General features: G+C 39.5%; 1 pseudogene; it reads right to left on the reverse strand.

Annotated features, from left to right (window-relative positions):
• Positions 1-1,662: 1,662 nt before the first annotated feature.
• The window catches only part of LOC126084400 (perilipin-2-like), a 38,262-nt pseudogene continuing 14,789 nt past the window's right edge, over positions 1,663-25,135 (reverse strand).

Raw genomic sequence — 25,135 nt, forward strand, 5'->3', positions numbered from 1 at the left:
GGAAGATGTATGATTACATTTTTTGATCCCTCTTTATTATTTTAATGTTGTCTCCTTTTATATAATAACATCGCCATTGCCCTGTGTTGGCCTTTTTTTTTTTTGGTTGTTTTTAATCTTGCCTTGTTTTTTTTGATTTCCCTGTCTGGGTTGACTTCTGGTTGCTCTGCCCAGTGTTCTAGTCTTGGGTTGATACCTTATATTATTGATTTTCTAACCTAAGAGCTCCCTTTTGTATTTTTTGTAGTTTTGGTTTGGTTTTTATGAATTCCCTAAACTTGTGTTTATCTGGAAATGTCTTATTTTCACCTTCATATTTAAGAGACAGTTTTGATGGATATATGATTCTTGGCAGGCAATTTTTTTTCCTTCAGTGTTTTAAATATGTCATCCCATGGCCTTCTTGTCAGCATGGTTTCTGCTGATTAGTCCGAGCTTATTCTTATTGGCCTTCCTTTGTAGGTGACTTTTCTTTTATCCCTCGCTGCTCTTATAATTGTCTTTTTATCTTTGCTTTTGGCAAGCTTGATTATAACATGTCTTGGTGACTTTCTTTTAAGATCTACCTTATGTGGAGTTCGATGAGCATCTTGGATAGATATCTTCTCATCTTTCACAATATCAGGGAAGTTTTCTGCCAACAAATCTTCAACAATTTTCTCTGTATTTTCTGTTATCCCTCCCTGTTCTGGTACTCCAATCACTCGCAGGATATTTCTCTTGATAGAGTCCCACATGATTCTTAAGGTTTCTTCATTTTTTTAAATTCTTTTATCTGATTTTTCTTCAAATATATTAGTGCCAAGTGATTTATCTTCGAGTTCAGAAATTCTAGCTTCTACTTGCTCAATTCTGCTCCTCTGACTTTCTGTTGAGTCATCTAATTCTGTAATTTTGTTGTTAATCTTCCGAATTTCTAATTGCTGTCTGTCTATGGATTTTTCCAGCTTATTAAACTTTTCATTATGTTCCTGAATTATCTTTCTAATTTCTTCAGTTGCTTTATCTGTGTGTTCCTTGGCTCTTTCCTGTCTTCTTAATGACCTCTTGCTATCTTCATGTATGATGTCCTTGATGTCATTCCACAACTTGTCTGGTTTTCAGTCATTAGTGTTCAATGAGTCAAATCTATTCTTGAGATGGTCTCTAAATTCAGGTTGAATAACAGCAGCATACTTTGGGCCTCATGGACTTGTTCTAATTTTCTTCAGCTTAAGCATGAACTTGGATATGAGTAATTGATAGTCTGTTCCACAGCCAGCCCCTGGCCTTGTTCTGACTGATGGTATTGAACTTTTGACAAAATCAAAGCAGATGTCAGTTCATACCACATGATGGTGTTTTTATTTAGTACAAACATACAGCAACAGTGGCCACACAGTGGCCACAGAATGAAACCATAAGTGCACTTGAACTTCTAGCGAGTTCTGGCTAGGTTCTGACAAGTCTCTCATTCTTTCCTTACCAACCAGGTAAACAATAGAACGTATCTGCTGATGCCAGAAATGTTAAAGCTCTTTAATCTGCTGGAATTAACTATAACTGAGGATGCTTTTTCTAGCTACCTGCTTTCCCAATTCATATTTGTGTAGCAGGCTAACTTCAGTGTAACAGAAGGTGTCATCTCGCTGGTCGAAACATGCAGTGGTGACAGGGACAAGTTTAATGTGCTTTGTGCTGAGGTTGCTGAGCAATAGCAAGAGTACTTGACTTGTGCTCAGCACAGTGGCATTCATCTGTATCATCATGGCCAATGCTTCTCTTCCACTCCACCCATGAGAGGTAGAGCTTATCCTGAGCATCCTGAATTTTCTGGATGGCTCCAAGCACATTCTTCCTGGCATGTTCCATCATATTAACAGTGGAATGAGTTGATGAATGGTTTCTTGGCTTTTTTGCTTAGCTTTTTTAACCCTCATGAGAGCCTGCTGGTAGGCAGAGCTTGGTAGACAGAGATCTCAGTCTAACATAGTAACTTGGCTTCTGAACCATATCAAACCCTCCGACATTTTTCGCTTCTTTTTCTAGTTTTCCTGGGTAAGAGGGATATACTGGTCTATGAGCAGCTCTGATTTCGTAAGTGCATTTTCTACCCTGCTGTTCACCACTTTACAGGTGCCTTCTGAAGACTGTGTTAATGCTGCCATTGACCACAGACTTGGTCCTCTCCACATTGCCAGTAACTGCTCCTTTGGTCTTGTCTACCACAGAATCCTCAACCCAGGGACAGTAGTCATCACAGGATGTTTTTCCCCAGTCACAGCCCCTTTGGCATTGGCAACAATACTGAACCCTAGAAGGTGGGTCCTTGTCCAGCATGCTCAGACTTGCCAATTATCTGGACACTGGTCTTTGAGAAAGTAACTTTATTGCAATGTGCAGAGCAAGAAGCCGGGAGGAAGTTCCTCAGATCTGGTTTCCCAAGCTATGGGTAGGCAGGGTTTACATGTGATTTGGGCGGCAGGATGGTAGCCACGCAGGTGTTCTGGGGCAGGAAAACTCTAGAAGGCAGCCAGGAAATAGGAGGTGACATGGTTCTTGTCAGATCTCTTGCTTCGAAACAGGGTCTGAGTGATGATTTTCCTTCTGATTCTTTCTTCCTGTTGCTGTGTCCTCTGTTGAGGTTAATTAGTGGTCACAGCTGGCCCTTCTGCCCATGCAGGGCAGACCAAATCTGGCTTGGGGTAATTTAAGGACTAATGGAAATTTACTGACATTATTAGGGTCAGGTTATACAACTTGGTTTGTTGGCTAATTCAGAATAGGCAGTTTTTCCTCAATCCTGTCTAGCCCTTTACAGGCATAGGTATTAGCAACAGAAATTTGTGGCTCTAGCTTCTGGATGATGGACAGAACACTTGTCATGGCCTCAGAGGTGATGGTCTTCACACCTTTCTCTGCTATCTTATACGCAGACTTCAAGTATGGATACCGATCCTTTGTACTGAAATAAGCCAGGGAGACCAGGTAATAAGTGGAGCTCACCCAGGGTAGGTTGGCTAACCTAGTCACTACACTCAGTTATAGATCAGCTGTGACAGATTCCATTTTTCTTTCTGAATAAAGAAGGAATGATTATGGGGTTTATTAGGGAAGTAACATATTACAATTCAGGATCAGGAACAACTCAGGATACAGTTCTTCAGTCAGGACAGCTTTTCAGCCATGCCCACAGGAAGGGCTCTCTTGGCCCCTTAGCCTCTCTACCTGGCCTCTGCCCTGCTCGGGCAAGTGTCACAAAGCTCTTTAGCTCCACCAATAAGTGCACAGAGGCACCCTACTCGACCAATAAACTTAGCCCAAAGGCACTCATCTCTCTCGCTGCATGGGTTGGCAAGCCTGGCTCCATCAGCAAGTGCCCAGAGGCACCCCGCTCGGCCAGGAAACCTTCCCAAAGGCGCTCAGCTGTCTCGTTCCATGGCCTGGCACACTCACTGTAACTGCCTTATTCCATGGTCCAGGAAGCTTACTGAACCGTCTCACACTGGTGACCTGGTTCTGCTGCCACCATTTCTCTGCCGCTTCTCATTGTCTTTCGCTGTCTTCAGTGTTACAGCTCTCTCTCTCTCTGTTTTCTGGGTTTAGGAGATTCTCAGTGCAGAGACCCTGGGTCCAAAGGATGCACTCCACCTCTGGCTCTTCTTCTTGGTGATAGTGAGGTCCTCCTTCCCCCATTTTTGATATGGACAATTGTTATTTTCTCAATTTTGTGTACTATAGAACCATAGGTTCAAAGCCCTCCTTTCAACCAGATTGCTTCCCTGATGCTCCTCTTGTGTGGAAATTCAGTATCCACTACTGAAAGAAGAGATAAAAGGATGTGCAAGAGAAGGCAGTATTATAGGCTCTCTCCTTGAGTGTACATTGGAGTGGGCACAAGACAGAAGACAGTGTAAATCCCAGTGAAAGATAATTGTAGCCTTGGCGAAGTTTGAACCAGTTAGGGGAACCTCAGCTCTCAGGCTTTCATTGGTTCCTAATATACAGTGATACGTTTACCAAATGATACACTAAGCACATGCTTAGGTTGTTAACAAAATGAGAGGAATGTCGTTAAATGTTTTCTGGAAATAACATCATATTTGGCATTTAAAATAAAGTATTGAAGTTGTCCTCATGACAAAACCAGAACTTTATTGGAGTTGTTGTGTTGTCCCATCAAGATGATTGTGACTCACAGTGATGTTATACGACAGAGTAGAACTACCCCATAGAGTTTCCTAGGCTGTAATCTTTATGGGAGCAGATTGCCAGGTCTTTTCACCTGAGGAGCTACTGGTAGGTTCGAACCGCTCACCTTTTGGTTAGCAGCTGAGCACTTAACCATTGTACCACCAGGGCTCCATTATGGGAATTAATTACACTCATTTTGAATTCCGTGTCGGGGGGAGAGGAGGGCAACATAATGCTTTCAGTGGTTAGGGTCTCTGTAAGACTTAAGCCAGCTCTGGCAACTCAGAGAGAAAAGGTGCTGGTTCCTCCCTTACTCAGTGAACGTCATTGACTTTTCTTGGAGTCCAAGCGCGTTTGGAATTCCAGCCTTGTTGGGTTGCAGGGGTCTCATCAACCAAAATTTCAAGGGAGCTGCGTGCAGCTTAGATTCCCACTCTGTACTCAGTTCTGTCTATAAAGCATCCTCAACCCAGAGAGAGGCGTGTTGGGTTACAGGAGTGCTGTGTTAGAGGAAAATGCTATGATCCTAATGCATACCAGTAGCCATAGGGCCATCTATAAGCATGAACGGCTGGCTTCTCTGCAAAAGCACTGAATGAAGTAACCTCTGAAAAGGCTGAAATGGAGGAGAAGTCTGCATTTCTTACTGTGTCTGGCACACATAGGATGTTTGCTATAAATATTTGTTGACTAATTTTCCCAATTACTATTTGTTTACATTAAGTAAATGGGCAGAGCAAAGGCACTGGGATTACCCTTCTCCTATAGAGCATTGAAAAAGACAAAGAAATTTCTCCTTTTCCTCCCTCCCTTCCTACGTTCTTTTATTTAAAAAAGCGATTCTCTAAAGTGAAAAAGAAACATTTACGGATAACATTTTTCTTATCCATTCCATTAGCCTGTGAGATGGAAGGCAATGTTTGATTATGGTCTCTGATCAGGGACTGAGTACCCCATAAGCAAGATAAGCAAGTGCTTAGGATGTCAACAAAACAGGGGTGCCATTGTCCAAAGCAAAGACCCATAGCCGCCAAGCACACAGGACACAAGGAAAATGAGCACCACAGTGGAAGGGACTGGCAGGGCACTAAACGAAACTGATAGCAGCTGCAGTGCCTGAGAATGTTCTGCCCGAAATAAAGTTCACACAGGGTCATGGGGGCACCCACGCACAAGGTTGTTTAAGCTTTGAGGCCCCTACCACTTCAACACCTTCGTTGACATATGTCTCCTATAGTCCTCTTCGGTATAATTGAAATTGCTTATCATGGCGGGTCTCTTGGGAGTATACTATTTCTTTCTAATATAAACAAGAGGTGGGGGTGGGCTGTCAAGTCTAACTCCCGCTACATTCACTCAATATGCAACTGAATCCAACATGAGTGGTTCCTGGTCAAGGATGGATTATATTAATAGGTAACAGGTCTCTAATCCATTTTGAGGGAACTGTCTTGTACATCTACCTCTGCTGATCCAGCAACTCCAGCCGAGAGGGCCAGCAATACTCTTTGCCATGACACAAACACAAGGGTGTGCTCTTGCACATGACCTGGTAAACAGCCAATGGGAACTCCAGCCCCAGATGACTCACAAAAGTGAGGGAGCTCAAATAAGTCAACCACTGCAATGAATTCAATCAAGTTACTTTTCAATTGTATAGCATTTATGTACAGAGTTATGTCCTAGGTTTTGTAAACAATAATATTTATAACTTTAAAATGTTTCGCATACATGCAGACACAATCTAGCATACATTTAATGTAGTACTAACACGAGTAATAATATAATACTAACATAGCAAATGTCCAAAAAGTAGTGGAAATACTAACATTTATCTAACATGAAAGTTTTAATTTATGTGTCAAGTGAGTTTTTTTTGTTTGTTGTGCAGGACACAGTGCTTGGTATTACCCTCTACATATGCTAGTAAATGAGGTATTAGGCGTACTAAGAGGATGCAAAATTCAATATTTATTTATAGTGCAAAATATGTTTCTGTTTTGCAACAAAGAGCATGTTTCTAAACTCATCTTCCAAGAAAGCAACAAAGGGTGTTTATCAGGACATTGCAATGCAATGATATTTTATCAGGATACTTAATGTATCTCTGTGTAAGGAAGCTGAACAATTCTTCGAGGAAATAAATTCAGAGAATATTTAGATAATAAAAATTATATAAATGTATTTTATTTTCCATTTCCCTTCAGACTTACTTTCTTTTAAGAAATTGATTGATATTGTTATGACTCACAATACAAACTTGCTTATCAAGAAGCGGTGCTATTACATCAATTATGTAGGTACCTCTGGATATGGGAGTTGAATAATTCCACAAAGAAATAAAATGTACATTTTATGAATTTTATAAAATTTTTATTTTACAATCATGCTTTCCTTTTCATTTTGGACCCATCAGGTATAATCTCACATTGAATTCTCTCTCAGGGACCACATACGAACACCCCAGTGGCACTATAATCACATGACTCGCGGCATATCTGGTACTATCCTCTGTAAAGCGAACCCAAAGCATCTTCAGATGAGCATACCCTTGTATTTGTACCATGCTCTTTGCAATCGCTCTCGCCCCATAGGGTATCAGCAGTAGTCCAATGAACTGTGAAGATGCAACATCAAAGGATGGAAAGTGAGTGCACAAGCTTTTTTTTTTTTTTTTGAAGAGATTACTCCATCTTTGTCTGCTAAGCCACCCTCCCCAGTGAAACCATTAGGCAATCTAATGGGCTACTTCCCAATACATTCTGTGAAGGAAAAAACGATGTGGAGTTTCTCCCTTTCATGTAACATGATGTCAAAACATATGTTTTCAAAGTATACCTTGTGTTACAAGGATGCAAAAGGTCCCAATACATTGTTTGAATGAGGAACCAATACATAGTTTCTCTCATTTAAGTAGCTGAAGTAAAAAAAAAAAAATAGCTATTATCAAAAAACACTTCGTCTTATGAGCACTGGAAATTTTCCTATATGTGATTGAGAAAACAATGTGCAGTTTCTTCTATTAAAGTACATGAAGCCACAAGAGTTCATATTATGAAAGCACTCTTCGTGTTACAAAGACAGGAAAGTTTCCAGTACATTCTGTGAAGGAAAAAACAACGTAGAGTTTCTCCCATTCAAGTACGTGGCATCAAAAATGTTCTACGTTTTCAAAGTACAGCTTGCATTACAAGTACACGAGAATACCCAATATGCTGTGTGAATGAGAAACCAATATACAGATTCTCTCATTCAAGTAGATGAACTCAAAAGAGTTTACTTTGTTACCAAAAAGCCCTTTGTGTTACATGGATGGCAATGTTACCTATACATTCTGTGATGGAGAAAACAATGTATAGTTTCTCTCATTCAAGTACATGAAGTCACCATAGTTTTACATATTCTGAAAGTACACTTTGTGTTACAAGGACAGAAAGTTCCCAATACATTCTGCTAAGGAGAAAACAATGCAGAGTTTTCCCCATTCAAGTACATGACTTAAAAGGCATTTTATGTTTCCAATGTACATCTTGAGTATCAAGGACATGAAAGTTTCCAATACATTGTGTGGATGAGAAATGAATATACACTTTCTCTCATTCAAGTAGATGAAGTGAACAGTGTTTTACCTGTTACCAAAAAACATTTTGTGCTAAAGCATGGCAGTGTTCCCTATACATTCTGTCAAGGAGAAAACCATGTAGAGTTTCTCCCATTCAAGCACAAGATGTTAGAACCGTTTTGACGTTTTCAAAGTACACCCTGTGTTACAAGGATGGGAAAGATCCCAATACATTGTGTGAAAGAGAAACCAATATACAGTTTCTCTCATTCAAGTAGATAAAGTCAAAAGAGTTTTATCTGTTATCAAAAACACTGCAATACAATGACGGGAATGTTGCCTATACAGTAAGTGATTGAGAAACCAACAGAGTGCACAAGTTTTTAAGTATTATTTCAAGATGAAAAACACTCATGGAGATCTGCGAAGGGCCGCCCAACAAACATCATACGACAAGAGAATGAAATTATTTCTGACTGCCTTGTAAGCACTATTTCTTTTGACTATCTCAGACCTGAAGAACAAAATTGCATGTTCCAAATCAATTTTTTTAACTTACTAATTTTCAAATATGAATTTTTGTGCTAACATCAAAATTCGAATATAAATTTTATTTTATAAATTTTACTTGTTTCATAAATTTTATTTGTTTTTAATTACTCAGTTATTTGCTACAGAAGAACCAAATTTAAAAAGTGGAAGTTTTTTTTTTTTAATAATTTTTATTGAGCTTTAAGTGAACGTTTACAAATCAAGTCAGTCTGTCTCATATAAGCTTACATACACCTTACTGCATACTCCCACTTACTCTCCCCTTAATGAGCAGCCCGCTCCCTCCTTCCAGTCTCTCCTTTCGTGACAATTTTGCCAGTTTCTAACCCTCTCTACCCTCCTATCTCCCCTCCAGACAGGAGATGCCAACACAGTCTCAAGTGTCCACCTGATACAAGTAGCTCACTCTTCGTCAGCATCTCTCTCCAACCCATTGTCCAGTCCCTTCCACATCTGATGAGTTGTCTTCGGGAATGGTTCCTGTCCTGTGCCAACAGAAGGTTTGGGGACCATGACCACAGGGATTCCTCTAGTCTCAGTGAGACCATTAAGTCTGGTCTTTTTTGAGAATATGGGGTCTGCATCCCACTGATCTCCTGCTCCGTCAGGGGTTCTCTGTTGTGCTCCCTGTCAGGGCAGTTATCGGTTGTGGCCGAGCACCATCTAGTTCTTCTGATCTCAGGATGAAAAAGTGGCAGTTTTATATCCAGATAAAATGAAACAGCAACAGCTAAGTAAGCACAAAACAAAAGCTCACAGGGTAGAGAGGGTTAGAAACTGGCAAAACCGTCACGAAAGGAAGGACCGGAAGGAGGGAGCAGGCTGACTCATTAGGGGGAGAGTAAGTGGGAGTATGGAGTAAGGTGTATATAAGCTTACATGTGACGGACTGACTTGACTTGTAAACTTTCACTTAAAGCACAATAAAAATTATTAAAAAAAAAAAAACGAAAGCTCACAGAAGATAAAAAGAAAAAGATCCAAAATTAACTTCCTTTTTAGAACGTAATGAATCAGGAGAGACTTCTTCCATTGAACGATTGAGTTTAACGGGTGCAGATTGTTGTACTAGTCCCATAGTGCTGAAATTACTAATAGCAATATGAATACAGCAGAGTTTGTTCCAAATTCTGCATCCATTCCTTGCTGAGGTAAAAAAATTAATAATGGTGTAGAAAGTGAAACTATTTTAGAACCTGAAATCATCACATCTGCAGAGCCCATAAATAACAGAAATACAGATCCTGCTTCGTGGGATAATTTTTCTTCTAATGTAAATTACTGGCTCAAAAGAAGGCCAAATGATTGCCAGCATCACAGTAGACAATTTGAAAATTTTTTTCAAAATTTCTGGATGGTAAACAAACAAGGTTCTGTATCCAGAATATATTTCTAGGGTGCAAAGCTAATGGTGACAATTGTAACAGGGAGTGGCTACTGTATTCTCCATCAGTCAGCTCTGTATATTGTTTTGTTTACAAACTATTTGAGTCCTAAATCATTTAATTCTTGATCTGCTACAAATAGGTTTAGCAACCGGGGCAACTCAAATATGATTGATAAACATGAAAACAGTTCAACTCACAGAGATTCTATGATGTCATATTTAAATTGAAGACATGGTTTTGACTTAACTCACGAACTGGAAACACAAATTAATGAAGAATGTCGGTACTGGAAAGCCATCTGTTAACATGTTGTTCTGTCGTTATAATAGCTGAAGGCAAACTATCTTTTTGAGGAAGACATAAAGGGTTTGAGTGCCCACAAAATGGAATTTTTGGGGTTTACTTGAACTTGTTGCTTGGTGTGATCCATTTTTAGCAGGTCACATCTCAAGATATGGTAACCAGGATAGGGCTACCCACTGAATATGTTTAAAACAATGTGTGAAGAATTAAATTTAGTAAGTGATGAAGTTTGATCAACTATTTTCAGTGAAATAGGTATAGCTTGATATTCCAGTTTGTCTGTAGATTCCACTCCTGATCGTTCTTATATACATCAGCTAAGATATGTATCTTCTATAGATAGAAAACCTTCTGAGAGATTTATCACATTTAAAACCAAGCCAAACCAAACCAAACCCAACCCATTGCCATTGAGTCCATTCTGACTCATTAAACAAAAAACAAAACCATTGCTGTCAAGTCAATTCTAACTCATAGCGACCCTATGGGATGGAGTAGGACTGCCCCAAAGCGTTTCCAAGGAGCACCAGATGGATTTGAACTGCCAACCTTTTGGTTAGCAGCCATAGTTTTAACCACTATGCCACCAGGATTTCCTTCCAACTCATAATGACCCTATATTATCGCATTTACTAGCTTAAAAAGTCATACCAATGAAGAAACTGTGAATCAAGTACTTTGCTATTTATGTGAAGATTGTAAAATTGATTTTTCTGTGTGCACAGGCCAGTCCTATGATAATGCTGCCAATATGTCAGGGCGTTGTAAAGGCATACAACAGAAAAATTTTAGAATGTAATGAATATACCATTGTCATACCATGTACTGCACATTCATTTAATCATAGGACATAGTGAAGTAGATTGTTGTCTGGAAGCAGTTGATTTTTTTCAACTGCTCAGTTACTCTACACATTTTTGGCTTTCTCTACTCACCGATGGGCGGGTCTTGAAGCATATTTAGGCGATGATCAAATATTAAAATGTCTTTCTAATACGTGTTGGGAAGAGCATGCTGTAGCAACAAGCACAATCCTGGAATTGTATACTCAGATTCTAGATGCCTTAGAAAATATTGCTGAAGACCAGACACAAAAAGGAGACATTAAAAGAGACGCTGAAAACATTGCCAAGAAAATGCAAACACTAGAGTATGTATTTATGTTGGTTATGTGAAATAATATATTGCAGTATTTTCATCAGACAAGCCAAGCTCTCCAAGATTCAAAAGTAAATTACAACACACACACAGATCTCTACCAGTCATTTACACACTTTAAGATTTTGAAAATGTTGAAAACACAACAAAACAAATAGTGCCAAATACTGATTATCAAGTAGATGACCGTAGAAGAAGCATTAAAAAGAAACAAGTAAATGACGGAAGTGCTCCAGGAGTATTGAGTGCCAGAGATCAGTTTTCCGTAACCACATATTACACCATCATGGACACACTTGAATCTTGCGTGAAAAGAAGGGTGCAAGTGTATGAAGTTCCTTCAGGTAGATTTTCCTTCTTAAATAATGTGGAGATACCTGATGAAGAATGCATGAAGGCATCCGAGAAATTAGTGCGGGCGTATCCTGATGACTTAAATATGAACCTTTACGAAGAAGTTCAACAATTTCATTCTTACATGGGAACTAAGTTTACAGAATCAGGAAAGAAATTTTACACATGTAGGCATGTGTGATTCCATAAGAGAAGATAAAATACAACTTGAGTTTCCTACTGTTAAAATTGCTTTACGTATATTCCTAACTTTAATGATCACAAATTGCATAACAGAAAGCTCATTTTCGTCCCAAAAGAGACTCAAAAACCCTTAGCATACAACAATGATTCAAGAAAGACTCAATTCATTATCCTTATAATGTACGGAAGTAGATATTGTTCCACAGCCTAATTGTGACTGAATCATTGAAGAATTTGTAAGAGCAAAGAATATATATATATATTACCGTGCTTTAGGTGAAAGTTTACAGCTCAGGGTAGTTTCTCATTCAAAAATTTATGCACATATTGTTATGTGACCCTAGTTGCTGTCCCTGTGATGTGACAGTACACTCCCCTTTCCACCCTGGGTTTCCCGTGTCCATTCAACCAGCTCCTATCCCTTTCTGCATTCTCATCTCACCTCTGGACAGAAGCTGCCCTTTTAATCTCGTGTAACTACTTGAACTAAGAAGCACACTCTTCATGAGTATCATTTTATGTTTTATAATCCAGCCTAATCTTTGTCTGAAGAGTTGGTTTCAGATATGATTTTAGTTCTGGGTTGACAGAGAGTCTGGTGGCCATGTCCTCTGGGGTTCAGTCAGACCATTATGTCTGGTCTTTTTACGTGTATTTGAGTTTTGCACCACACTTTTCTTCTGCTCCGTCAGGGACTTTCTGTTGTGCTCCGTGTCAGGGCAGTCACTGGTGATAGCCAGGCACCATATAGTTCTTCTGTTCTCAGGCTGGTAGAGTCTCTGGTTTATGTGGTCCTTTTTGTCTCTTGGACTAATATTTTCCTTGTGTCTTTGGTGTTCTTCATTCTCCTTTGGTCCAGGGGGATTGGGACTAATTGATGCATCTTAAATGGTCGCTTGCTAGCTTTTAAGACCCCAGATGCCACTCACAGAAGTGGGATGCAGAACATTTTCTTAATAAACTTTGGTTTGCCAGTTGACCTAGATGTCCCCTGAAACCATGGTCCCCAGACCTCTGACCCTGCTACTCTGTCCTTTAAAGTGTTTGGTTGTATCCAAGAAACTTATCTTTTGGTTTAGTCCAGTTATGCTGACTTCCCCTGTATTGTGTGTTGTCATTCCCTTCACCTAAGATACTTCTTGTCTACTAACTAGCTAGTGAATTTCCGTCTCCCTCCCTCCCCACCCTCGTAACCATCAAAGAATGTTTTCTTCTATGTTTAAATGAGAGAAGTATTTTTACTTATAACATGTTAGAAGTGAAAGACCTACCTAAAAATAAAATATAGTAGCTTGTTGTAATATTTGTTTTCTGATCATTAAATTTTCTTTTTTAACATCTTTTCATTTGTTCATTTATAATTATAGCATTGATTACAAAACAAGCATCAAAACTGAACTATGAGCCATTTAAACCAAAACTGGTGAAAATAAATTTTTCATTGTGGGAGATTAACAGAATTTTACATTAATTGTTGAAACAACTAAGTTCACAGTCTCATTTCTTTGTTGTAGAGTATGTGAAATATTCCTTTTGTAGAAAATGTGGTATACAGTAAAAATCTCAGTACCCCGCATCCACTAAAAATTTTATAATCCAGTTTATCTCATTCTGTTAAAATGGCATACGCTACTTTTGCGTTCAATCGCTAATATTATAGTTGCATTTAAAAAAAAGTTACATCATGGGTAGCTAAGACACACATATATAAATACAGGTATATATATAACTCACATATCCTGTTTAAATGCGTGGGTAAGCAGACAAGGGGGCACCACAGATTATCAGTGTTTAGGGCCCTCACCTGCCTTAATCCTGCCTCTGATAGCACCATTCCCTTTAGCCTGAGCAAAGCCACCTCTTACTGCAGGGGTCTCTAAGGATTTACTTTGTGCTGGTAGAGGGGGAAGTAGTAAAACAAACCCAAATCTAAGTGTACAGCTTAGTTTTGAGGCCCTGCAAGTAAGTGAATTAAAATTTGCATCACTTTTTCCGTTTCCATTTTATGGGATTATTTTCCTTCAAGGAACACTTCGGATGAAAAAAATATTGTTTCCTTTACAATATTGCAATTACCTTTTCTTTTCTCATCAGGTCTTTCTTGAAGACCCCTCACAATACACCCTAGTTTACCTTCCCAACTTTGTCTCCTGTAAATACCCTCCATTACCCCTAATGGTCCAGTCTGTCGGAACCATCTACTTTTCCCTCAGTTATTCTCGTACTTTTTGTTCAGGCTGCTTCGTCTTTCTTGAATGCTTTCTTCCCCTCAATTCTTATATAGGGATTTAGTCACTGATTTACTTATGTAGGTTCCACCTCATTCCATAAAGTCTTTAAAGAGTATAACCGAACTCAAACACAGCTTCTTCTGTGAAAGTTGCCTTCTCCACTTGCCAACCATGTGAACTTGGTCAAGGTGCTTGCCCTCTCTATGCTTCGGTTTTCTTATCTGTAAAATAGGGTAAGGGTGATTGTGGATGCTGGCAGTGATGAGGCTGAGGGGCAAACGGGAAAGAAAAGGTTACAATTTTAAACAGGGTGGTTAGGTGAGACTTGAGCAAAGACTTGAAGGAGGACAAATGGATATCTGCAGGAAGAGCCTTCCAGGTAGGAAGGATAAAAACAAAACCCACTGCTGCAGAGTGGACTCCAACTTGGAGCGACCCTATAGGATAGAGTAGAACTGCCTCACAGGGTTTCCAAGACTGTAATCTTCGTGGAAGCAAGCTGTCACATCTTTCTCCTACAGAGCAGCTGGTAGGTTTAAACCTCTGACCTTTTGATTAGCAGCCAAGAGCTTAACCACTGAGCCACCAGGGCTCATTGGTAGACGGGATAACAACAAAAATCTGTTGCCATCAAGTCAATTCTGACTCATAGTGACCCTATAAGACAGAGTAGAGCTACCCCATAGGATTTCCAAGGAGCAGCTCGTGGATTTGAACTGCCATCCTTTTGGTTAGCAGCTGTAGCTCTTAATCATTGAGCCACCAGGGCTAGCCAGTACAAATTCCCTCGGGTAGTGTTATGCCTGGCACATTCAAGGAATAGCAGGAGCCCATTGTGGCTGGAGCAGAGGAATGAGGGAAAGAGGAATAGAAGATGAGATCAGAGAGATAATAGGTGCCAGATTTCAAAGGGCCTTGTAGGTATTGAGGAACCCTGGTGGTGTAGTGGTTAAGAGCTTGGCTGCTAGCCCAAACGGTCAGTGGTTCAAACCCACCAGCCACTCCACGAGAGAAAGATGTAGCAGTCTGTTTCTGTGAAAAAAAAAAAAAAAAAAAGATTACAGCCTATGAGTTGGAATAGCCTCCACGGCACTAGGTGTAGGCATGGTTAGGACTTTGGCTTTTGGCTTTTACCTGGGTGAAATGGTGAGCTTTTGCAGACTTTTGAACAGAAGAGTGATATATTTGCCTTAGGTTTTCACAGGATCAGTTTGGTTGCTGTGATTTCCTTAAACCACTTTTAGTAGTCATCTTACTAGTAATGACATTACTTTTCGGAAACTATTATATGTTAATGTTATCAGGAAGCAAGATGTTCAGCGTAAGAGAAAGAGATACAAATATGAAATCAAATACTTTGGCTAAAATTCCTGCAATCCTAAAAATGAATTGGAAAAAGCCAAACAATGACCAACCCAAGTATCGATAAGAATTCCAACCATTCAGATTGTGGTCTCTAAATACCATTTCCTACTGAAATAAACTAGAGCTCCTTAGATGTAATACCCCATTGGACCAGTGGCAGGAGTGATTCCAAGGCGCACATGTAGGATTCTTCGAAAAAAGAGGTGGAAAAGGCCAGGATGATCAGATCTAGCTTTTATGAGGGAATTTACAGACAGAGGTCTACGCTGAGATTCCCACAACGGACAACAGCATGGCCAGTCACCCTGGTAGAGGTCCGCGAAGGGCAGTGTGAGGTGTGGGTCTACGTACTGTCTAACACATAGGGAGAACAATGTGCCTACGTGCAGGGGAACCAGGAAAAAACATGTGTAATCTATGACGAATAGGGTTGTTTTTGCATTATTTAACGGGTTTCAATTGACGTTATCATGACATCAGATGTTTGGTGTGTTTTTCTCTTGGCTCAGGTTACTTCCTCAGTAAGGTACTCTGATTCTCTCCCAGAGTCCTTTGTGGGCAAAATTCATCTTTCACTGTTCATGGCCCTCTCACATAGAGAAACATCTGATTTCAAGTCTGGAGCAGGAATATACAAGATAAACCTGGACTATCGTTTACACCAGAAAGCAAGGAATCTATCAAAGATTACTGGATTCATGTCAAAGTGACTCTGGAGCTAACCCAAAGGACTGTCACAATCCAAAAAGGCAAAATATCTGTCTCAAAATGGACAATGACTGTAATGATTTGAAACACATCATATATGTTAAAATCTGAGTTCATAATGATACTAAAAACAAAACTCTTAGTGGTTGTCTTTGAAGTATTGTAGAAAACCGACTCATTATTTTGAAAACTAGTAAATAAAGGGAAAGAATCAAGCATTTATCCTGCCTTTCCTTACGTAAGGAACTATTTCAAGAGGGGAAAGCTGCTCTTCATAGAAAAATTCCGGCTGATAAGTGAAGATGGTGCCTTAAAATTAGACTATCACCATTTTTGCTGGGAAATAATGACATAATATATCTAGGCGGTGCTTAGCAATGACTGCTAAAATACCAAGTGAAAACATGACAACATTTGAACCCATTAATCACTTTTAACAAAACAAAAACGAATTCAATCAGATATTTTATGTCTCCTGATGAGGTGTAACCAGAAGTGTACCACACAACACTTAAGTGTTCTTGCCAAAAAAAAAAGAAAAGGAAAATTGACCTGAACAAGCTTTCATATGGTATAAATATGTTAAATGACACCCTAGGGATACAATCAGAAAAACCTGCAGTGTTGGAAAGCTTGTAGAATAAATGACCTGGTTTCTTCAACAAATGAATAAATTGTAAGAAATAAAAAAGAAGGAGAATTTACAGATTAAAAGAGACTTAAGAAACATATAACCCAAATGCAGTATGTAAATTTTGTTTGGAACTGTAAAAAATACTGTAAAAAAATTGGAGAAATTTGACCAATAGATATTTGATAACAATGAGAAATTACCATTCATTTTCTTTAGCTGCACTAATGATGTTGTTATGTTTAAAGGACTGTTCATATTTTAGACATGCATACAAATGTTTATGGATGAAATGGTATGTTGTCTGGGGTTTGCTTAGAAATCATCCACTGGAGGAGTCCCTGGGTGGTACAGTCAATGCACTCCGCTGCTAACTGAAAGGCTGGTGATTCTCGTCTGCCCAGAGGTGCCTCGGAAGAAAGGCCTGGTGATCTACCTCCAAAAAATCAGCCATCGAAACATCCCATTGAGCACAGTTCTACTGTGACACACATGGGGTCACCAGGAGTGGGAACCGACTCAACAGCGACTGGTTTGGGTGTTTAATCAGTTAAGGGAAGTGGGTGTGGATATAAACAAAACAAAATTGGTCATTTGCTGATAATTGTTGAAATGAGATGATAAGCACATGGGTTTCTTTTTCTTTTTATTAAAAAAAAAAGAATGTTTCCAAGATTTATGTTATGAACAATTGGAAGGATGAAGTCGCCCTTAACTGAGACGGGAAGTCTGCAAGTGGAGCGGGTTTGATAAAAGCAGAGGACTTCAGTTTCAAGCATGTTGAATTTGAGACGTCAGTTGGGCATCCAAGTGGAGTTATTGAATAGGCAGCTGGATACGTGAGTTTGGAATTTGGGAGGAGGGTTTTGGTTGTAGATATACATTTGAGAGTCACTGGCATATAGATGGTATTTATAGCAGTAAAACTGGATGAGATTAGGACAGGAGTGAGAGTAAGTGCTAAATCAATGTTAATTTTAATCATGCAACTAAAATTCATTCCTCCTTTCCTCAGAGAAGTGCAATGTCTTTTTCTCTGAACTTCTGTAGCACTTTTATTGTGTCTTGTACTGTAGTTATTTGTGTATATGTCTTATTTCCTCTATTCATTGTAAGTTCTTTGAAAGTAGGAACACATCTTAATCCTTTTTATTCTCTACTCTCTCTCCACCACCACCATGGAGCCGGAATGGTGAATTATCCTTATTTTTTTTTAAGTAGAATTTAACAAATGAACTGGCATAAATGCATAAGTTTGTGAAGAAATTTTTGGTCAGGACTATAAGATTTCTGGGTGTTCTGACTTCTGGTTCATGAGATCTCCTATGTTCATGGTCTTATATGTGAGCAGGGTCAATATGTGTTGCTGGTGTTCTTGCCACTAGTTAGCACACTAGCTCTATATAGCCCAGATCAGCCTTTGGGACCCACCCTTATCTAATACACAACAGAGGGAAGAGAGGTGAAGGTGGGTGGGGTAACTTAGGATATAGTGAGGAGGCATAAGGAAAGCAAGATAAAAGACTAGGCATTGTTTGCACACAGGGTACACTTCACAGCTCAGCCATTCATTGATGAGTAGGAATCAGCTTGGTGTCCTTGTCCACTGGAGCATTTTCTTATTTTCCTCTGAGATGTCTCAGCCCCAGAACATAAAGACTTCATTTTCCCAATTGAGAGTTAAGAGTTCATGAATAGCTGGAAGTTGTTTTGTTTTAATCTGCAAGATAAATGTTTCTCATCTTGCACCATCCTGGCTCTTGATCTCTGGGGGCTTCCAAAGGCTCTGAGATATTCTTTCTCTTGTTCTTATCCCATTCCTATTTTGGCTGCAGGTAAACGCTTCTCGTAGTTTTGCCTAGTACCAAGCCTGCCAACTCCAATTTTGGATACTTTGGTACCACTCCTTTTGTTGTTGTTGAGAATATACACAGCACGACATACACCACTTGAGCAGTTTCTCCATGTACAATCCAGTGACACTGATTACATTCTTCGAGTTGTGCAACCATTCTCGCCCTCCTTTTCTGAGTTATTCCTCATTACCAGAATGCTCCTTAGAAGCAAGAAGGTGAGACTGCATCTTACATACCTTGGACATGTTGTCAGGAGGGATCAGTCCCTGGAGAAGGACATCATGCTTGGCAGAGTGCAGGGTCAGCGGAAAAGAGGAAGATCCTCAATGAGGTGGATTGACATAGTGGCTGCGACAATGAGCTCAAGCATAACAGCAATTGTAAGGATGGCTCAGGACCAGGCAGTGTTTTGTTCTGTTGTACATAGGGTCGCTATGAGTTGGAACCAACTTGATGGCACCTAACAACAATAACAGCATAAACTCACTGCCCCCTAAGATTCTTTCAAGTTGCTCTTGTCAATTTGATCCCATATAGATAGATCTTGAAAGAGGATAATGGTCAAGGCAGACATTCTGTATGAGTTAAGCTAAACTATTGTTTTAAGAAGAATTTGGGGATATTTTTGGTTTAAGATTTAAAGATTGTCTCAGGGCAACAGATTTAGAGGGTCATCCAACCTCCATGGCTCCAAAAAAGCCTGAGGTCCATGAGAATTTGAAATTCTGTTCTGCACTTCTCCCCTTTTGGTCACGATTCTTTTCTGAAATCTTTGACCAGGAATGGTAGCCAGGCACCAACCAGTTCTTCTGGTCTCACAGCAAAGGAGACTGTTGTTCCTGGAGGCAATTAGCCACACATTCCATTTCCTCTTCCTGTTACTGACTCTCTTTCTTCCTCTGTTGCCCCAGGCAAATAGGGGCCAATTGTTGTGCTTTGAATGGCCACTTACAACCTTTTAAGACCCCAGGCACTACTCAATGAACAAGGAGGTAGAACAGGACACTAAACATGTTCTCAGGCCAGTTAACTGGAATGTCCCATGAATCATGACTCTAAACTTCCAAACGAAGCAATCAAATCCCATTAGATGTTTGGTTGTACATAAGCAGGTTCGGTAGCTAGTGTTTTTGTGTGTGTGTGTGTCATTGTTGTAAATATATATATCACACAATTTTTGCTAATTGAACTTTCTATAGGTGTACAACTTATTTACAGCAGTTACGTTAACGGCTATGTAACCTTATACTTAATCAACGCAATTTTTCCTTCACATAAACCAAAACTCATTACTCTGTAACTATTATGGATTAAAATTTGTTCCTCAAAAATATGTGTGGTAAACCCTAACCTCTATGCCTGTAGTTGGAAACTCTGGCGGCATAGGAAAGATCTGTGGCTGCTAACCAAAAAGTCTGGCAGTTCAAATCCACCAGGCACTCTTTGGAAACCATATAGGGCAGTTCTACTCCGTCCTATAGGGTCAACTCCACGCAACAGGTTTGGTTTTGGTTATACCTGTAGTTGTAATCTCATTTAGAAATAGGTTGTCTTTGTTAAATTAATGAGGCAGGATCAGCGTAGGGTGTATCTTGAGTCAATCTCTTTAGACCTATCGAAGAGATTAAACACAAACTAGCAAGCAGAGATGGTGGAAGATCACCCAGGAGAAGAAGCTCAAAGAGTCAAGAACCATCCTTCAGAGCTGATAGAGAGCCTTCTCCTAGAGCTGGCACCCTGCATTTGGACTTCTAGCCTCCTAAACTGTGAGAAAATAAATTTCTGTTTGTTAAAGACACTCATTTATGGTATTTGTGGTATTTCTATTATAGCAGCACTAGAAAACTAGGACAGAATTTGGTGCCAAGAAGTGGGGGTGCTGCTCTAACAAATACGTACAATGTGGAAGTGGTTTTGGAATTGGGTAACGGGTACAGGCTGTAATAGTTTTAAGATACCTAATAGTAAAAGCCTAGGTTACCTTGAAGAGATTGTTGGTAGAACCATGGGCTTCTAAGGCAATTCTGGTGAGGGCTCAGTAGGAAGCAAGGAGCACTATAGAGGAAGTCTCTATCATCTCGGGGAATACATATGGCAACAGCCACAGAAGGTTGCCAGAAATGTGGACGCTAAACATGCTTCTGGTAAGGTTTTAGAAGAAAATGATGAACATGTGATTATACAATGGAAGGGCAAAGCTTTTTATGCAGTGGCAAATAACTTGTCTGAATTATATTTGAATGTTTGGGGGAAGGTACAACTTGTAAGTGATAAACTTGAATATTTGGCCAAGAAGATTTCTAAGCCAGATCTTAAAGGAGCCGCGTGGTTTCTCCTTGCCACTTACCGTAAAATGTGAGAGGAAAGAGATGGCCTTAAAAATGAACTGTGCAGCGTTTTCCTCAGAGACACTCAGGGGTTGGTTCTCAGCCCCCTGCCTTGTTCAGACCGTGACCCTCTGCTGCAATCAGATACTGGTATATACGCCAATCACCCCTACCCCTCTAAGACTGTAGGACAGAGCCTGTACCACACACTTGACGATCAGTTACCTGGAAACCTGAGCTGAATTCATACAAGAAAACTGAATGGACTCCTAGACTGATATACCTGATAAAAGCTCTAGCCATCTGGGGACAGGACGTTAGAGCTCCAAAGGTAAAGATAATCAGGCTAGCTCACTCCAGCAACCCATAGGGGTATACCACAACAAAACAAAGCAAGAACCTACGACATAGTAAGGAAGTATAAACTAATACAATAACTTACAGATGGCTCAGAGACAACAGTAAATATCAAGTCACATAAAGAAACAGACCACGATCACCTCAACAAGCTCTCAAAACAAAGAATTCAGGGTTCTTCTAGATGCAAGTGCATTCCTGGAATTACCAGAGCCAGAATACAAAAGTTTAATATACAGAACCCTTCAAGACATCAGGAAGGAAATGAGGCAATATGCAGACCAAGCCAAGGAACACACAGATAAAGCAACTGAAGAAATTAGAAACATTATTCGGGAACATAATGAAAAGTTTGGTAAGCTGGAAAAATCCGTAGACAGACAACAATCACAAATTCAGAAGATTAGCAATAAAATTACAGAATTAGACAACTCAGTAGAAAGGAAGAGGAGCAGAATCGAGCAAGTAGAAGCTAGAATTTCTGAACTCAAAGATAAATCACTTGGCACTATTGTATTTGAAGAAAAATCAGATAAAATAATTAAAAAAAAAATGAGGAAACCTTAAGAATCATGTGGGACTCTATCAAGAGAAATAAACTATGAGTGATTGGAGTGCCAGAACAGGGAGGGATAACAGAAAATACAGAGAAAATTGTTGAAGATTTGTTGGCAGAAAACTTCCCTGATATTGTGAAAGATGAGAAGATGTCTATCCAAGATGCTCATCAAACTCCACATAAGGCAGATGTTAAAAGAAAGTCACCAAGACATATTATAATCAAGCTTGCCAAAATCAAAGATAAACAGAGAATTATAAGAGCAGTGAAGGATGAACGAAAAGTCACTTACAAAGGAGAGCCAATAAGAATAAGCTCGGACTACTCGGCAGAAACCATGCAGGCAAGAAGGCAATGGAGTGACATATTTAAAACACTGAAGGAAAAAATTGCCTACCAAGAATCATATATCCATCAAAACTGTCTCTTAAATATGAAGGTGAAAATAAGACATTTCCAGATAAACACAAGTTTAGGGAATTCATAAAAACCAAACCAAAACTACAAGAAATACTACAGGGAGTTCTTTGGTTAGAAAATCAATAATATAAGGTATCAACCCAAGACTAGAACACTGGGCAGAGCAACCAGAAGTCAACCCAGACAGTGAAATCCAAAAACACAAAGCAAGATTATTAAAAAAAAAAAAAAAAGGCCCAAAACAGGGTAACAGCAATGTTATTATACAAAAGAAGACAGCAATAAAATAACAAAGAGGGACTAAGAAATGTAATCATACACCTTCCATATGGAGAGGAAGATACAGCGATACAAAGAAATAAAAGTTAGGTTTAAATTTAGAAAAAAAGGGGTAAATAATAAGGTAACTACAGAGGAGAAAAACTATCCTAATTATCAAAATAAAATACCAAAAAAAAAAAAAAGGGACTCAGCAGAAACAAAATCAACAACAACGAATATGAGGAAATGACAATATATAAAGAAAATCTACTTAGCACATAAAATCAAGTGGGAAAAAGAAACTGTCAACAACACACAAAAAAAGACATGAAAATGATAGCACTAAATTCACACCTGTCCATTATTACCCTGAATGTCAATGGACTAAATGCACCAATGAAGAGACAGAGAGTGGCAGAATGGATTAAAAAACAAGATCCATCTATATGCTGCCTACAAGAGACACACCTTAGACTCAGAGACACAAACAAAAACTCAAAGGTTGGAAAAAAATAAATCAAGCAAACAACAATCAAAAAAGAGCAGGAGTGACAATATTAATTTCTGACAAAATAGACTTTAAAGTTAAATCCATCAGAAAGGATAAGGAAGGACACTATATAATGATTAAAGGGATAATACACTGAGAAGATATAACCATATTAAATATTTATGCACCCAGTGACAGGGCTGCAAGATACATAAAACAAACTCTGTCAGCATTGAAAAGTGAGATAGACAGCCCCACAATAATAGTAGGAGACTTCAACACACCACTTTCGGTGAAGGACAGGACATCCAGAAAGAAGCTCAATAAAGACACGGAAGATCTAAATGCCACAATCAACCAACTTGACCTCGTAGACATATACAGAATTCTCCACTCAACGGCAACCAAGTATACTTTCTTTTCTAGTGCACACGGAACATTCTCTAGAACTGACCACATATTAGGTCATAAAGCAAGCCTTAGCAGAATCCAAAACATTGAAATATTACAAAGCATCTTCTCTGACCATAAGGCCATGAAAGTGGAAATCAATAACAGAAAAAGCAGAGAAAAGAAATCAAACACTTGGAAACTGAACAATACCCTGCTCAAAAAAGACTGGATTATAGAAGACATTAAGGATAGAATAAAGAAATTCAGAGAATCCAATGAGAATGAAAACGCTTCCTATCAGAACCTTTGGGACACAGCAAAAGCGGTGCTCAGAGGCCAATTTATATCAATAAATGCACACATCCAAAAAGAAGAAAGGGCCAAAATCAAAGAATTATCCCTACAACTTGAAAAAATAGAAAGAGAGCAACAAAAGAAACCCGCAGGCACCAGAAGAAAACAAATAATAAAAATTAGAGCTGAACTAAATGAAATAGAAAAGAGAAACACAATTGAAAGAATTAACAAGACCAAAAGCTGGGTTTTTTTCTTTTAAATTTTTATTGAGCTTCAAGTGAATGTTTACAAATCAAGTCAGTCTGTCACATATAAGTTTACATACACCTTACTCCATACTCCCACTTGCTCTCCCCCTAATGAGTCAGCCCTTCCAGTCTCTCCTTTCGTGACAATTTTGCCAGCTTCCAACCCTCTCTACCCTCCCATCCCCCCTCCAGACAGGAGATGCCAACACAGTCTCAAGTGTCCACCTGATACAAGTAGCTCACTCTTCATCAGCATCTCTCTCCTACCCACTGTCCAGTCCCTTCCGTGTCTGATGAGCTGTCTTCGGGAATGGTTCCTGTCCTGGGCCAACAGAAGGTTTGGGGACCATGACCGCCGGGATTCCTCTAGTCTCAGTCAGACCATTAAGTATGGTCTTTTTGTGAGAATTTGGGGTCTGCATCCCACTGATCTCCTGCTCCGTCAGGGGTTCTCTGTTGTGCTCCCTGTCAGGGCAGTCATCAGTTGTGGCCGGGCACCAACTAGTTCTTCTGGTCTCAGGATGATGTAAGTCTCTGGTTCATGGGGCCCTTTCTGTCTCTTGGGCTCATAGTTATTGTGTGACCTTGGTGTTCTTCATTCTCCTTTGATCCAGGTGGGTTGAGACCAATTGATGCATCTTCGATGGCCGCTGGTTAGTATTTAAGACCCAGACGCCACATTTCAAAGTGGGATGCAGAATGTTTTCATAATAGAATTATTTTGCCAACTGGCTTAGAAGTCCCCTTAAACCATAGTCCCCAAACCCCCGCCCTTGCTCAGCTGACCTTTGAAGCACTCAGTTTATCCTGGAAACTTCTTTGCTTTTGGTCCAGTCCAGTTGAGCTGACCTTCCGTGTACTGAGTATTGTCCTTCCCTTCACCTAAAGTAGTTCTTATCTACTAATTAATCAGTAAAAAACCCTCTGCCACCCTCCCTCCCTCCCCCCTTCATAACCACAAAAGTATGTGTTCTTCTCAGTTTATACTATTTCTCAAGATCTTGTAATAGTGGTCTTATACAATATTGGTCCTTTTGCCTCTGACTAATTTCGCTCAGCATAATGCCTTCCAGGTTCCTCCATGTTATGAAATGTTTCACAGATTCGTCACTGTTCTTTATTGATGCGTAGTATTCCATTGTGTGAATATACCACAATTTATAAAAGCTGGTTTTTTGAAAAAACAACAAAATTGATAAACCACTGGCCAAACTGACAAAAGAAAAACAGGAGAGGAAGTAAATAACCTGAATAAGAAGTGAGATGGGTGGTATTACAACAGACCCAACTGAAAGTAAGAGAATCATAACAGATTACTA

The sequence above is a fragment of the Elephas maximus genome, chromosome 10 (genome assembly GCF_024166365.1).
Source record: "Elephas maximus indicus isolate mEleMax1 chromosome 10, mEleMax1 primary haplotype, whole genome shotgun sequence".
In the NCBI taxonomy this organism is placed as follows: Eukaryota; Metazoa; Chordata; class Mammalia; order Proboscidea; family Elephantidae; genus Elephas; species Elephas maximus.